At 36.4% G+C, this 15,444-nt stretch overlaps 1 protein-coding gene and 1 long non-coding RNA gene across 2 annotated transcripts in view; both read right to left on the bottom strand.

Annotated features, from left to right (window-relative positions):
- The window catches only part of rph3aa (rabphilin 3A homolog (mouse), a), a 40,324-nt gene that overhangs the window by 24,066 nt on the left and 814 nt on the right, over positions 1-15,444 (bottom strand). The window lies entirely within an intron of this gene.
- LOC129437993 (uncharacterized) lies at positions 63-3,411 on the bottom strand. The gene is made up of 4 exons (XR_012372655.1): positions 3,027-3,411; positions 2,266-2,298; positions 1,993-2,140; positions 63-1,259 (listed from the first exon to the last, which is right to left on the bottom strand). It is a non-coding gene; the product is annotated as an uncharacterized lncRNA (long non-coding RNA).

The following is a 15,444-nucleotide window of genomic DNA, read 5'->3' as shown; positions in this document are numbered from 1 at the left end:
AGATTAAGCAAGCAGTCCATGTCTTTTTGTTAGGGTTGGGGCAGAACATCAATGTGCCCTCACTGAAAAAAAAAATCCTTTCAATTTACGTAATTTTAATGTGTACATCGGTCCCACATGATCCGATTGTTTAAAACCAAAATAATTTTCCTCAAATAATTTTTATGTGTCAGACCAAAACATTTTAATTATTTTAAGTAGTCTAATACAAATATGTTGACTCAAAGTGATATTTCTCTTTACTATAACACATTTATTTTGTAATGTTTAAGTAATTTAATTATGTAAGGGGACTAGATTTTCATCTGTAATTCCAACATGCTTTTTTAATGCTTATATTATGGGATTATGTAACTCTAAAGCAATTTCATTATGTCTCTGGCACCAGAATAATCACCCATAATTATCCAAATGTTATTTATTTCTTTTTAAATACAAAATACATTTGCATTGACATAAAAAGCAAAGAGTTTTGTACAAATGTTTAGTGATATTGAGGCAAACCACTGCTTTCAGATCATCAATTCATTTAAATCACTACACATTAATTCAATAACAGTCAATAACTATTACAACAATCAGCACATGCAGTACATACATAAAGGGGCAATTTCCCAAACAGGTTGTAGATTAATTCATGACTAGGCCCTAGTTATATTAGGATGAAACTGACCCAAATGTTTAAAATAGTTACTATCACAGTAGATTTAGAAGTGCTAAAACACAAACACTGCATTCCAAAGAGACATGCAAAACAGTAAGTACTATTATTTTTAAAATGGATTTACAAACTGGAAAATATCAATCCTTCAGAAAGTCAGAGCTACAGCTTTTGTATAAACTTTTAATAATAGATCCAAAAAAAAAAAAACACAACAACCATTCCCAAACTCGACTCTGAGCAGCAAACGGTTAATGTATTAATAAGAGAAAACACTTAAAACAGATAAACAAAGTCAAAAATGAGCAGCACAGTCTTTCTGATCCTTTCACTGAAAGAAACTGTTTGTTAAAGTTACTCTCAATGCAGTTCCATTAAAATCTTTTGGATTTCCTCAAAAATAAAGCGGAGATCAGGATAGCTCAGGTTTAAGGCATACATCAGCTCAAACAACATGGCACGATGTTGCAACACCTTCATGCCTTCCAGGACTATACAAAGATCCTCTTCTTCATCACAAGAAGCATGTTGTTTGAGAGCACAAATCCCAACATTGGTGTCTTCAAATGACCTCACTGATGCTGACTTCATCCATGCCCTGTAAAAAACAAACAAATGTAGTTAAAGAAACAGAAAAAAGATTACTGTTACAATAAAAGTGTCATTGGAAATTAGTACAATGCAAACAAATATAAATGTAAGTATACAGACCCATGTGCATTGCCACAGCATGTTACAATTGGTTACAAATATATGGGTTACAAAGCAAGGCAGCTGCACTGTCCACTGCTCTGGGTGTGTGTGTGTGTGTGTGTGTGTGTGTTCACTACACTGGTTTGAGTTAAATAAAGAGGCCACATTTCGAGTGTGTGCTACCATACCTGACAATCACAGCAAAAGTGAATTCTCTCATTTTCTCACTCTCATGTTGTTGCAGGCCTGTGTAGATGTCTTTGTTCTGATTAACATGGAGGAGGATATTTATTTTGAGGGATGTTTGCGGCCGGGCTGTTCGTGGGCCCCATTCACTTCAATAGTATTATTTTTCCCCACTGTGGAAGTGAATGGGGCTTATGATTGGTTTGGTTGCGGGCATTCCTCAAAATGTCCTCCTTGGTGTTCATCGGAACAAAGACATTTATAGGGGTTTGTAACAACATGATAGGGAGTAAGTGATGAGAATTTTTATTTTTGGATGAACTACCCCTTTAAATCTTCCCAGGTGTTTTAATGACCCGTGTGCCAAAAGATGTTGTAACTAAAACATACTAAATGTTCTGTACTTCCAACAATGTTTACACATTTTATGTCTATGAATCTATATTACTTACATCTGTCATTTGATCATTGATTGTTTGAAGCCTTTTTGCTAGCTGTCCTCCTTTCTGATAGAAGAGTTTCATCAGGTTTTTGGATTGGAGGTCCAGGTGACACGCAGGAACATAAGACAGTAGTGATTCTTTCAAATTCAGCATTTACCTGAAAACAAATTAACCAACCATTGTATATTTGAGTACTGCGAGTCAAAGAATAATAATTGTATATTAGTTACAAAATAAGATTTAGCTCCTAACAGCAGTACAAAAGTGAAAGAAATGACTTACCAATGCTGTGTAGCGCATGCAAGGATGATGGACCTATAAGAGGAAGTATTCAGAGGTGAAATCAACACACAACCTCAAATGATTAAGACCACACATACACAGAGCAATAATGAAATAAGTATTATATCTGTCATAGGACGCAATGTTGGACAAAATGAGATCTTAAAACAACAAGGTGCTCTTCTGAAAACGTCAGCTTTAAGGGGTGGCACAAAGCGATTTTTTTTTTCAATTACTATACCAGACGTCACGCGAGACATTTAAAAAAGCTTTTTCTAATAGAATCAAGTGTTGCTCGTGGCGTAGCGAAGTCACGAATAACTGACCCGGGTCTGTTCATCTGATTAAGCAGACCGTTTGTTTCATACGCAATGTCATTATTAATGTAGTTAATTGATATCATCTGGTAAATTACTTACATGGATAACGTTACTCTGGACAGAATAACTTTTGGTTAGCGTTTTATTTGTCCTGACAGGTTTCCATAGAACAACTGAGTAAAAAGTGCCTCAAAAGTCAACTCAAAGCTGACAGTTTTCAACTCAGATAAAACTACCAAACGTGAAATAACATTAAACAGCTGACGTTTTTAAAACGCTGTGTTTTTCTTTATAAGCTTGACTGACTTACTCCACCAACCTCCTCCAAACTAATATTTACTACAAGTCATTGCAATGGCTACATATTGTAAACAAAAAAATAGTCTATCTAGTGAAGATATATCACGTATGAAGCGAACATAAATAAATAATATAACTTACTTTAATAACGTGATGTCCGTCTGAGAGAGTTCTTCTGACTGACTGGCAGTGACTGCTGTGCTGAGTCTTCATTTTGGCGCCCAAAAAAACGATCTTTATTCTTCTTTTATGGCAATCGATGTCCTTCTCAATGAGCTATACTGCCCCTGCTGCTCAGGAGGTGCCGTTTTGTGTCCAAACCCAATTTTATTGTTTTAAGTATTCAATTCAATCAATTTTAATCAATGTGAGAATAATGTGTTCATTTTACATTCAAACAAAACATTTTAATCCTAATCAATTAAATTATGTTTACACAAGGAATATAAATATTTTGTGTTGCATATACATGTTTATTTTATTTAAATTCAAAGACCCACTAAGTCCATTTTTTTCAGTGCTTAATGTCATTTTCCAGGCTGGGTCATTGATCGCATTATTGCATTAATGGTTAAAGAGCCAGGAAATCCCGGCAGTCAAAGCGAGCAAAGCATCGAAATGTTTGAGCGAAATTGATATAAACATCACAATCTCAGTAAACCATGTGTGATGGATTGCATGAACATTTTATAAGGTTTCACTTATAACCAAAAATGCACATTTTACTCATGAGTACCACCATATGAGGACTTTCATTTAATTTCCCCAAATACATTATTAGTGCAAGAAACCAGAAATTACTTTGATGATTTATTGCATTAATAAAAATGTCAAAGAGCCATACCCAGCAAGCATAGTCATCACTTCACCATCTATAGGTTAACTATACACCCGATACAGTCCGGCTATGAGTGACCCACTTCTAGCCAAATAAACTTGACCGTTGTTTTTGTCAAAATAAACTATTCATTGCCTTTATTCAATTAATACAAATCTGTGACATCACCTGTTCAATTTCTCATTAATGCAATTATCTAATCAACCAATCGCATGGCAGTTGCTTCAATGATTTAGGGTGTGGTCCTGGTCAAGACAATCTCCTGAACTCCAAACTGAATGTCAGAATGGGAAAGAAAGGTGATTTAAGCAATTTTGAGTGGGGCATGGTTGTTGGTGCCAGATGGGTCAGTCTGAGTATTTCACAATCTGCTCAGTTACTGGGATTTTCACGCACAACCATTTTTAGGGTTTACAAAGAATGGTTTGAAAAGGGAAAAACATCCAGTATGCGGCAGTCCTGTGTAGCCTTGTTGATGCTAGGGCCTAAAAAAAAAATTAGTTTGGTTCCGGTTTCCGACCGACCCTGCCAATTTATGTGCGACCCAAATTTATTTTATGAGCTTGGGGAAGAAATAATACACATTAAATAAATACACAAATAAAAAAAAATTGAGGCGAACTATAATTTACCTTTTAGTACAGCACCGTTTTTGTAAAGCACGCGTCCTCCAGCAACAAACAAAGCAGCTACACAGTCGTTAACACAATAGTTCACAGATCGTTGTCGCCACTTACAAAAGCACTGGTAAAGTGATAATTTTTGGTGTGCATTCGAGCTGTTTCGTGCACAGCAACGTGATCTTTTGCCCCGCCGAAAGTTGTAAATTACAGACAAAAAAAGACGAGCTGAACAACGATATGCAAGTGGGCTTTTCTCTTCCAGAGAGCACAAACCAAGGCTCATTTTTGCTGGCAGTAAGTGAATTATAATATTTGAATTTATGGTATTATGACCAGGGCTTAACATTAACACCGCCAAACGCGGGTAAGATTTCGGCCGTAAGGCGGGTCTGTTTTCTTAAAAGTTATGCGAAATGATAAACAATACGCAATGCGACACTGGGAAACTACAACTTCCATGAGCATTCTGCACCCAGAGCAACGCACAGAGATCTGTTGAGAGACGCGCACGCGATCAGCGGGGCGTTGCGGACCAAAGCGTCACCTTCCAGAGAGCGCGCGAGAGCGGATGGATTTGCGAATGCACAAGAGGACGCAGTCTGAGCGCATACACACTTCGGGAAAGATAAAACAATTGCATGGAAGTGATTGATTAGATATAAATTGCGTGCAAACTCTCAGGGCAAGAGCGAAGAGAAATTCCCCAGCTAACACAAATACGTAACTGTTACGTCGACGTAATATGATTACCAAACTTACGTCGTGGCGACCGGAAAAGTAAAATTCCTGGATTCGTCGCCTCAACGTAACTTCTCAACGTAATCTGCCTGTCGTGGGCACGTCGTGACAACGTAATGGATTAAAAGTTTTGTGTTGGTAAGTTTTGTGTTTGTCTCTCAGTCAGAAAAACGACCGGTCCTGTCAGATGCCGTGCTGTGCATGCGCGGTTACACGCTCTGATTGAGTTCAGCTGAAGGAGGGAGATGCGTGCTGTTTTTTGTTTCCTATGTAAAAAGCAGCTCGTAAGGTGGTTAAATATCTATTCTATTTTGACTTATTTAAGGGAAACTTTGAGACAGAAAAGTTCTAACAAGCTAACCTTAATAGAATATGAATATTTATATAATTGTAATAGCAATGAAAGTACCTCCATGGGACGTAACAGTTACGTTGCCAGTAAGTTATGAAATTACCAAAATAGTACGAATGTATTACCTAACTGGAACGTACTTGGTTACCTCGCGACGTTAGGAGACCGTACTGGCGACGTAGTGATTTGGTACTGTAATGGTAATGAAATTACCTCCCTAGGACGTAACAGTTACGTTGCCAGCTGGTAAGTCATGAAATTACCAAAAATGACAAATAAATTACGTAACTAGGACGTCGTGTGTTAGCTGGGTCAGCGCATATCTGAATGCACACGAAATCAAAGAAAACCCGCCATCGAGAGGTTCGCGCATCATTTTAATTTAACAATAATGCCCTCCCGACATTTGTCATTAAAAGTCTTAAATCACTTTTATCAGAAACCATTTAGCTTATAAAATACATCTGCATGACAGTAAAATTAATGTACATATCTTGACAGTATTTACTGCTGTTGTTAATAAATATTTAAAGTGGTTATCGATGGGTTTTGTGTTTATCTTTTCAGTTTAGAATTAGTGTTTCTTCTACACCCCTTTTCTACTTTTAATATATTCATTCAAAGTTAATCTATTTATGCCTTACTTACTAGCATGTTTTTCATGCATCTTATATGATCTATACTGATATACCAGCTATATACCAGCTAAATGTTGTCTTAATTCGGGTAGTCAGACTGCATTTGAAATTCAGTCTGCATCTAATTTAGCAAGTAAATTTGCTCGAATTAAAGTAATTTTAGGATGCCAAAGTCAAATTTAATCATATACAATTTAACTTTGGCTAGTACCCTTGAAAAACAACTAGCCACTTTTGGCTGGTGAGCAAAAAAGTTAATGTCAAGCCCTGATTATGCTACAAAGAGTTCCACTTTTATACTTTAGCCACAGGCTCACGTAAGATATTTTTCATATCATACAGACAGATTCAACACCGGCCTCCACATATTGCGTTTCGTTATTTATTTATTTTTTTACTTTAAAACACGCAGTGTATTCGTTCAGCTGCATTTACTGTTCTCTCTCTCTCTCTCTCTCTCTCTCTCACACACACACACACAATTAAAAAGAGATAATCCGTGGAGATCCGTGGTTCTGCGCTGCGTGAGACAAACACGCAATATGGCCAAAGTCACCTCAAATATATCCGCTATTCAATTTAAATATTTAAAAATTTCCTACCTATCCCTTGCTGCCACTGTAAAAAAAAAAATAAAATAAAATAAAATAAATTCCCTACCGACCCATGACCTAAACTGACAACCAACCGGAACCAAACTTTTTTTTTTTTTATTCCTAGAGGTCAGAGGAGAATGAGCCGACTGATTCAAGCTGATAGAAGAGCAACTTTGACTGAAATAACCACTCGTTACAACCGAGGTATGCAGCAAAGCATCTGTGAAGCCACAACACGCACAACCTTGAGGCGGATGGGCTACAACAGCAGAAGACCCCACCGGGTACCACTCATCTCCACTACAAATAGGAAAAAGAGGCTACAGTTTGCACAAGCTCACAAATTAGTCAGTTGAAGACTGGAAAAATGTTGCCTGGTCTGATGAGTCTCGATTTCTAAGACATTCAGATGGTAGAGTCAGAATGTGGCATGAACAGAATGAGAACTTGTTACCACTGTGTAGGCTGGTGGTGGTGGTGGCGTAATGGTGTGGGGGATGTTTTCTTGGCACACTTTAGGCCCCTTAGTGCCAATTGTGCATCGTTTAAATGCCACAACCTACCTGAGCATTGTTTCTGACCATGTCCATCCCTTTATGACCACCATGTACTCATCCTCTGATGGCTACTTCCAGCAGGATAATGCACCATGTCACCAAGCTCGAATCATTTCAAATTGGTTCCTTGAACATGACAATGAGTTCACTGTACTAAAATGGCCCCCACAGTCACCAGCTCTCAACCCAATAGAGCATCTTTGGGATGGGGTGGAACGGGAGCTTCGTGCCCTGGATGCGCAACACACAAATCTCCATCAACTGCAAGATGCTATCTTATCAATATAGGCCAACATTTCTAAAGAATGCTTTCAGCACCTTGTTGAATTAATGCCACGTAGAATTAAGACAGTTCTGAAGGCGAAAGGGGGTCAAACACAGTATTAGTATGGTGTTCCTAATAATCCTTTAGGTGAGTGTAAATGTAAATCTTTATTTTTGATATTCCATCCATTCAACAGTGATCACAAGCTGTTTGCTTTTATTTATTTTTGGTCTACTGTTAGACGTCTATTACATTTTCACTGATAGCCCTTGTTTTAGCCTAGACGTCTGGGCAGTGCACGGCTATTAGGAGTCTATTAAACACAAAATGCTTGATGGGATAGCCAGACTAAAACAAAATCTGCATAGAAACTCAGCAGATTTCCCACAAATCGAAGCATTAACAAAGTTCTACATTTATGTGTTCGCTTTTAACTTGGATAATTTAAATATGTTTTCAATTATCAAGCATACATACATTTCTCTTACGAGTAAAGAAAACATTTGAACTGAATTGGAAGTCATCAGCAACTGGATTTCACATAATAAAATGTGAATGTGGCATAAACAACGTGGTGTTCTGGAAGCAGATGAGTCTTTTGGCACACAGATCGTACCCACGGTTTGATGAGGACTGTCAGCTCGGCTGTCTGTCAACATGCTTGGATTTGGCAAAGCTGCTTCTTTTCTACACCTGACTAAGCGTGCCAACATCTCTGCACACACACACACACGCATTCATGCACAGATGCACACACACATAAACACAAACACACAAAATCTATATCCTCAGCTGATCCACTATAGTTTATTTTATTGTCTGTAATACAGTCTGGTGAGCTTTTCTCTTGTGATTTATATACGTCTTGAGGCTTGTTTAACCCCCACCAATCCATCTGCCTTTAGGAACGACACCTGCTCTCTTTTAGTCCCCCTCCCCTCTCCAAACGTACCCCTCTGTCTCCTCCATCATTTTCAGGATGTGGGTCACCTCGCTTCAATCCAAAATCTTCCTGGAGGTTAACATGATTTGGTATAATGAGGCGTTTGGATTAATTGGGGCTGTGGGTGGATAATGGAGAGATGCTGTTTATAAAGTCATTAACTAAAAACTCCTTACACAAACACATCAGCTGTCCTTACATAAGAGAGGAACTGCTGGACCAAAACCAGATGAGGGCTAAGATTCACATAAAGCGCTGTTACTGTATTAAACTTATAGAAATATATGTAACTATTTCCCTTCAACTCCATATTATTTACCGTCTTTAGATAAAAGGACAAAAAGAGTTCGGGCCGAATCCGCACCGGTTTCGCGCCAAAGGTGGCAGCTCCGGTTCGAATCCGCCCTGGAGTCAACTGCTATCTAAATGGTTCCTAGTGGAACCAAAAATGGTTCTTCTATGACATTGCTGTGAACATCACTTTTTATTTTTAGGGCCATTCCACCGAATCAGTGCCATGTGCATGTAGTAACTCGTCAAAATTAAAGTTTATTTTTTATCTTTTTTAACACTAAATCTAAAAAAAACATACTTTACTTTTAAAAAAGATTATTGGTCAATCTCAGGTAACTACTTTATTTTTTAACATGGTTTCTTAATAGAGGATGGTGGTTAAGTGGAGGATAAGTGTTGTGTTTACTTAAAAATATTATGTCAACAGGTTCCATGCAATTTGTTTAAGTAATCTCAACAAACAATAATTTAGTTCATTTTACAAAAGAAGTTTAAGTAAACTCAACAACAATTCTGCCAAAACAACAGTTACCCATAATACACTGCAAAATCCTCAGCCAATGAGATGCAAGTCTGTATTGGTTTTATTAATCTGTTACTTTTATGCAACAATGTTATGTTGGCTAAACAAATAAGTTTTAAGTAAAGGTGACAAGACACACTTATTTGTTGAATGAACTAGATTAAATTAAGTTCACATTGTTAAATTTATTTTTTTAAGTTATCACAACATGAAAGAATTCAGTAAAAATGGCAAATGTGAAAGTACATTTTTTTGAGGGCATTTTGGTAAGTTTTTTTGTATAGATCAAATTAAATATGTGCTAACAGTGATTTAGTGAATAGTGAATCTAGTGATTTATAAAAAAAATATTGTAAAATAAACTGATAACATCAAAGAAATAATATATGTACAGGACCGAACATTAAGATTCAAAGTCATAGTATCAATATCATAAAATATACAAAAAAAGAGAAAAGTTACTTTTGATGTTAATATGGCCTTCAGAAGATCCAGATGATGTCACTTCCTCTTAAAAATGTGACACATGAAATATTCCTACCTTTTAAAGGGGGAGCGTGTTGGGTAACAGGACTGAGTGAAATCCTGGGGACATGACTAAAATGTGCATTTTATCTAACTTTTTCAATGGTAAAAAACATTTAAAGCAAAGATTGCATATGGATCCACCCAAAAATGCAAAAAAATAAAGATATCTGAAGAATTTTATGCTTTATGTTTAAAGGAAAAGTATAGAGATGAAGAGCAGGGACGGAAAAAAAGCTGTTTTTCAGTGTTCGGTGTTAGATTAACATGCAGGACACTTTGCATAATAACAAAATGTATTTAAGAGTTAGTTGTATACATATAATGTCCTGGGGACAGAAATGGCACCAATTCGATGGAATGGCCCTTTATGTTTTAATTTTTCATTTTTATCTAACATTTGGCACAGAAAAGAGAAAACAATCTGAGATCTGAACATCATGAACGTAAGAAACGAGGACAAAACTTCCTGCCAACATGTCACATTAGTTCACTGTAATTCCCTTAAGAAAATATATCACACTGCCAAACTAATAAAACAATCTTCAAACAAATATTGATACCACAAATCATCAGAGCTGTATAAGACTCATAAAGTCATTGTGCTCTTATGGGAGATGTGGAGTCCAATCTAGCCTGCATTGTGTTCCTGTGCCATTACTCCTCCATGATTTCCTCTTTCAACGTAAATAATCAATTTGAAACAGAATCCAACGCTGACATAAATAAATCAGGTGTAAGAGAAATAGCAGCCACATATTTAGTGAGTCGCTTAGAGAAGAGTGACACCGGATCTGCCTCGGTCCTCTGCCAAGAGAGAAACCCTTGTCACTTAAAATTCATCACAGGCAGCGTGTAGGAGAGCCGTCATCAGCCCAGAGTAATTCTCCATAAACTGACATCAAGTCTAAAAGAAACCCAGGGCTTTAATGCACAATACAACCCAGCTTTACAGATTTAAAACTGTGTTGGGGCTGAGCGATATTTAAATGCAAGTCAAAGCCTCGTGTGAGATATCACAAGCACCTTTATTAAAACAATGTACGATGAAAATACAATTTTGAGTTTCCTCCCTGTTTGAAAAATACAGCAAGTTATTCCCAATGCAAAAGAGCTTTTGAGGATGTGTTGCATAAAATGGATTTAAACAAAGTCACATCTCATTATAATAAAAAAGTCTTTCTGTGAAGGTAAGATCGATTTAACTAAATGAGAACAATAAAAGTTTGTTTTAAGTTTAAGCTTACAACCAGGATTAGCTGTTTCTAGACCATTGTTTTTCACTTATCTGATTTTAGGGTTTGGTTATGATTATGGTTAGGGTTTGGGGTTGGTTTTATTTAGAAAAATGTTGTCCTTGGGTAAACACAATATGTTGCCCTGAGGACATAAACCACTTGGCAAAATAATTTAAAGGGATAGTTCAGTGGTTCCCAAACTTTTTCAGCGTGCGCGGCCCCCCGAAAAAAATTTATGACAAAAACTAAAAAAAATTATACCTAGTAGTGCTGTTGGTTAGTTGGCTTATTATTTTTTAGGTTTAATTACACAGAATTCATGATAAATGAATGTATTTTATAAAATGACATAAATCTGGGGCCCCCCTGGCACCATCTTGTGGACCCCTTTGAAAACCACTGAGATTTCACTCAAAAATGAAAATTCTGTCGTCAGTTTATCATGTTGATCTAAAACCGTATGAATTTCTTTTTTTTATGAACACAAAAGAAGATATTTTGATAAATGATGGTAAGCACACATCTTATTGTAACCATTGACTTCCATAGTAGGAAAAACAAATATCATCAAAATTCAAGCATCAACTGCGGTGGCGGCCGGTGACTTCTTTTTCGAGGGCACGCCATGCGAAGCTCATTAAAACATTTATGTAGCCCGTCATGTGTGTGGCTCGTCATGTCAAAATATGTGTTCGGGGCGTCATGTGACCATGTGCATCACACGTCATGTCAAAACAAGCCTGCTGCAGACGCTTCGAAGGGGTTTGATATGATAAAAAAGACGCTCGCGTTTGCCAGATACTCGCTTAATCTCATGTGTAATCAGAGTTAAGTGTTAAGTTAGTGTCTTGAGAGTATTTTCTGAACGTAAGCATCTCTTTTATCATAAACTCTTTCGACGCGTGTGCAACAGGCACATATTTTGACATTAAGCATGATGCACATGTTTCACATGACGCAACAAACACATACTTTGAATTTGCGCCCCCTCGGAAGAGACTGTGTGCTTATGGTGAACATGATTTCACCAAGTAAGATGTGGTCCTGGATCAACATTTTTATTAACCAATCAGATTGCAGGATTAAGATTAGTGTGCATGTTAGATTTAGGTTTAGGATTGGGTTAGGGGCTTTAAAGAAATACACCTCAAACTATTATTTCACACTAATTTGAGGGTTTTGAGTTTCGTTGCAAAACGAGATAAATCCATTTTTTAACATTTTTGACAAAACATGTTTATTATTATGTTATCATGTTATTATTTTGTTTTATGGTGCTACTTAGCTGTATTTTTTAAGTTATGAAGGTTTAAATAAAAACAAACCAACTGCAGTTGCATTGAAATTAATTGGAATGCACAACCAAAAAACAAGATTTCTGAACGATAAAAAAAATGGTGTTTATCTCGTTTTGCAACGAAACTCTTCAATTTTTGATTCAGGATCACATCTTACTGGCTGAAATCTCGGCGACCGTGTGGTTTGTGGTTACCATCATTCCCCAAAATATCTTCTTTATTATTTTATCACAATACTTCCATAATATTTGTTTTTCCTGGAAGTCAATGGTTATAATCAGCTGTGCGCTTACCATCATTTATCAAAATATCTTCTTTTGTGTTCATCAAAATAAAAAACTCATTAAGCTTTAGCCTTTAGAACAACATGAGGATGAGAAAATAATTTTTTTGGTGAACTATCTCTTTAAAGCAGTGCTTCTCAAATAGTGAGGCAGGACCCCCAGGGGGGGCTCGAAGCGACACCAGGGGGGGCGCGCGAGACCCCAGGGAAAATACTTTTTCAGGAAGTGATTTTTAAAGACATTACACCCCAATCACGCTGTAAACCACTTGTGTTATTTATTTATTATATTTAATTTTTCAGTATCAAATGGTCAAAAAATATTATACTTTAAATAAGGATTGATTTTTTTATTTAAGGCAAATTTATGCATTTTAAGTCTTTTCTGTTACAGACTAAAAAACAATGTTAATAAAGTTATTCTTTGTTGTAAGTTGATCGATATTTCTTTTTTTGTGTTTTCTTTTTGTGTTTTCTCAATGTTAATAAGGATACAATGTTTTGCAGATGTGTAATTTTATAGGCAAATTATACTATTTACAGTCGCGGCGGAGAGTTGGGGGGGGCGCGAAATGTTTACCTCTTCCTAGGGGAGGGGGCGTGACAGAAAATAATTGAGAAGCACTAATGTATTATCACATCATCTTTACTCAGGATATGATTTACTTTTACAACACGATCAGCTGCAAAACAGGAAGGATGGAGTTGACATGTGATGTTTCTTATAGTTACCAAGCTGTACAGTCATTGTAAGTGCATGCATAAAAATGTTTAAAAGCTTTGATACATTTTATCTGACTCACTTCCCAGCAACCAATTCTGTGCTTAAAAGACGTCTAATAGCCGTCCACACACAAGCCAGACATCTACGCTCAAAATTTAGGCTGTCAGTGAAAATGTTATGCCCAAAACTAAATGCAATAAAATTAATAAATAAATGAAAGCGAACAGCTTGCAATCACTGTTGACTTTGCTTACATGATTCAAAATATCTCAAGTTATTTGATTATTAAATTTTGGCTACAAGTATAGCTGGACTACACTGCAAAAAATGACTTTCTTACTTAGTATTTTTGTCTTGTTTTCAGTAAAAATATCTACAAATTCTTAAATTAAGATGCTTTTTCTTCATGAGCAAAATGACCCAAGAAAATAAGTCTAGCTTTTAGACCAAAAATATACAATTTAAGAGATTTTGTGCATAAAACAAGCACAAAAATCTGCCAATGGGGTAAGCAACAAAATCTTGACAATTTTTCTTAAACATAAATTCAAGAAAAATTTGCTTACCCCATTGGCAGATTCCTTTTGCCTGTTGTATGCACAAAATCACCTAAATTTGATATTTTGTCTAAAAACTAGACTTATTTTCTTGGGTCGTTTTGCTCATCAAAAAAGCATCTTAATTTAAAGGGGTCATGGCATGAAAATCTGACTTTTTCCATGTTTAAGTGCTATGATTGGGTCCCCAGTGCTTCTATCAATCTAGAAAATGTGAAAAAGATCAACCTAGTAACTTAGTTTTGGTAAACCATTCTCTACAAGCACATAAAAAAATAGTTTGTTGAAATTTGGCTCTCCTTATGATGTCATAAGGAGCTCTTATTATAATAATACCACCCCTTAATCTGCACTATCCAACCACAGCACTGCCATTTAGTGCAGAGAAAAGCACAATTAAGTTTTAATAGCAACAAACCACCATTATGGTGATCAGTGTTTGAATTTCATCAGCTCATTTGCATTTTAAAGGACACACCCAAAACGGCATATTTTTGCACACACCTACAAAGTGTCAATTTTAACATGCTATAATAAATTATTTATATGGTATTTTGAGCTAAATCTTCACATATGTGCTCTGGGGACACCAAAGATTTATTTGACATCTTAAAAAAGGCCCCTTTAAGAATTTTTTTATATTTTTACTAAAAACAAGACAAAAATAATAAGACGTTTTTTCTTGAAAATAATTGTTTGCATTGTATATCGGTTCTATAGTCAACTCAGGTTATGAAATGATGGCTACTGCTCGCTGGGTTAACTAAGATGATCAAACGACACATCCAGAGCTTCACTGGTAAGAAGCGGCTTACCGGCTTACTAAGAACCGTTTATCCCTTTACTGCCATTTTGACAAGTTTTCCTTTGAATATCGGATGCAGAAGTGTTAAATCCATCTGCATTTGAGCTGACCTGTCAAACCGAGGACTCTTTTATTCATACACTGAAAATAATATCTCTCTCTTCCTCTATGTAATATTCTGCTTCCCTTTCTTTTTTGGCTGATGACACCCAGCCCACCTATATATCAAGCACAGAGATTCGGTTTATTCAAGATAGATACAATGAAATAAATCTCACCCTGCTTTTTTGTTTCCCCTTTAGAAATATATTATGCAATGATTTCTCAGCTCTGAGCATCTACATCACATAGCGGTCTGTCTGGTGTTTTACTAATCACAATGTCTGTCATATATGGCGAATAATGCACTTGTTTTATCATCGTTCACTATTCTGAATTAGATTAGAAAGATGTCAAAACAACCTCCTCTTGAAAGTTTGTTTCGTGACCTTACAGGAGAACTAATGATGCAAATCTCCAGTCAAGCATTGAGAAATTAGACAAAGATTTGAACTGAAAAGACTGCCGGGGTTTAGATGATAAAAAACCTGGATTGGACGTAAGCGTGACCTCTTCTCCAGCCCGCGGTGCCCTGCGGCCGTGTGATTGCATCTCGACAATACACAGTTTGTTGATGAAATACTTTGATATGCAAAGTAAGAAGGCATTTTTAGCTGAGAGCATTTACTTTGTTCTTTTCTATTGTAGATGTGCATGTCAGGA

This window comes from Misgurnus anguillicaudatus, chromosome 12 (assembly GCF_027580225.2).
Source record: "Misgurnus anguillicaudatus chromosome 12, ASM2758022v2, whole genome shotgun sequence".
Classification (NCBI taxonomy): Eukaryota; Metazoa; Chordata; class Actinopteri; order Cypriniformes; family Cobitidae; genus Misgurnus; species Misgurnus anguillicaudatus.
This window is presented reverse-complemented; position numbering and strand designations above follow the sequence as displayed.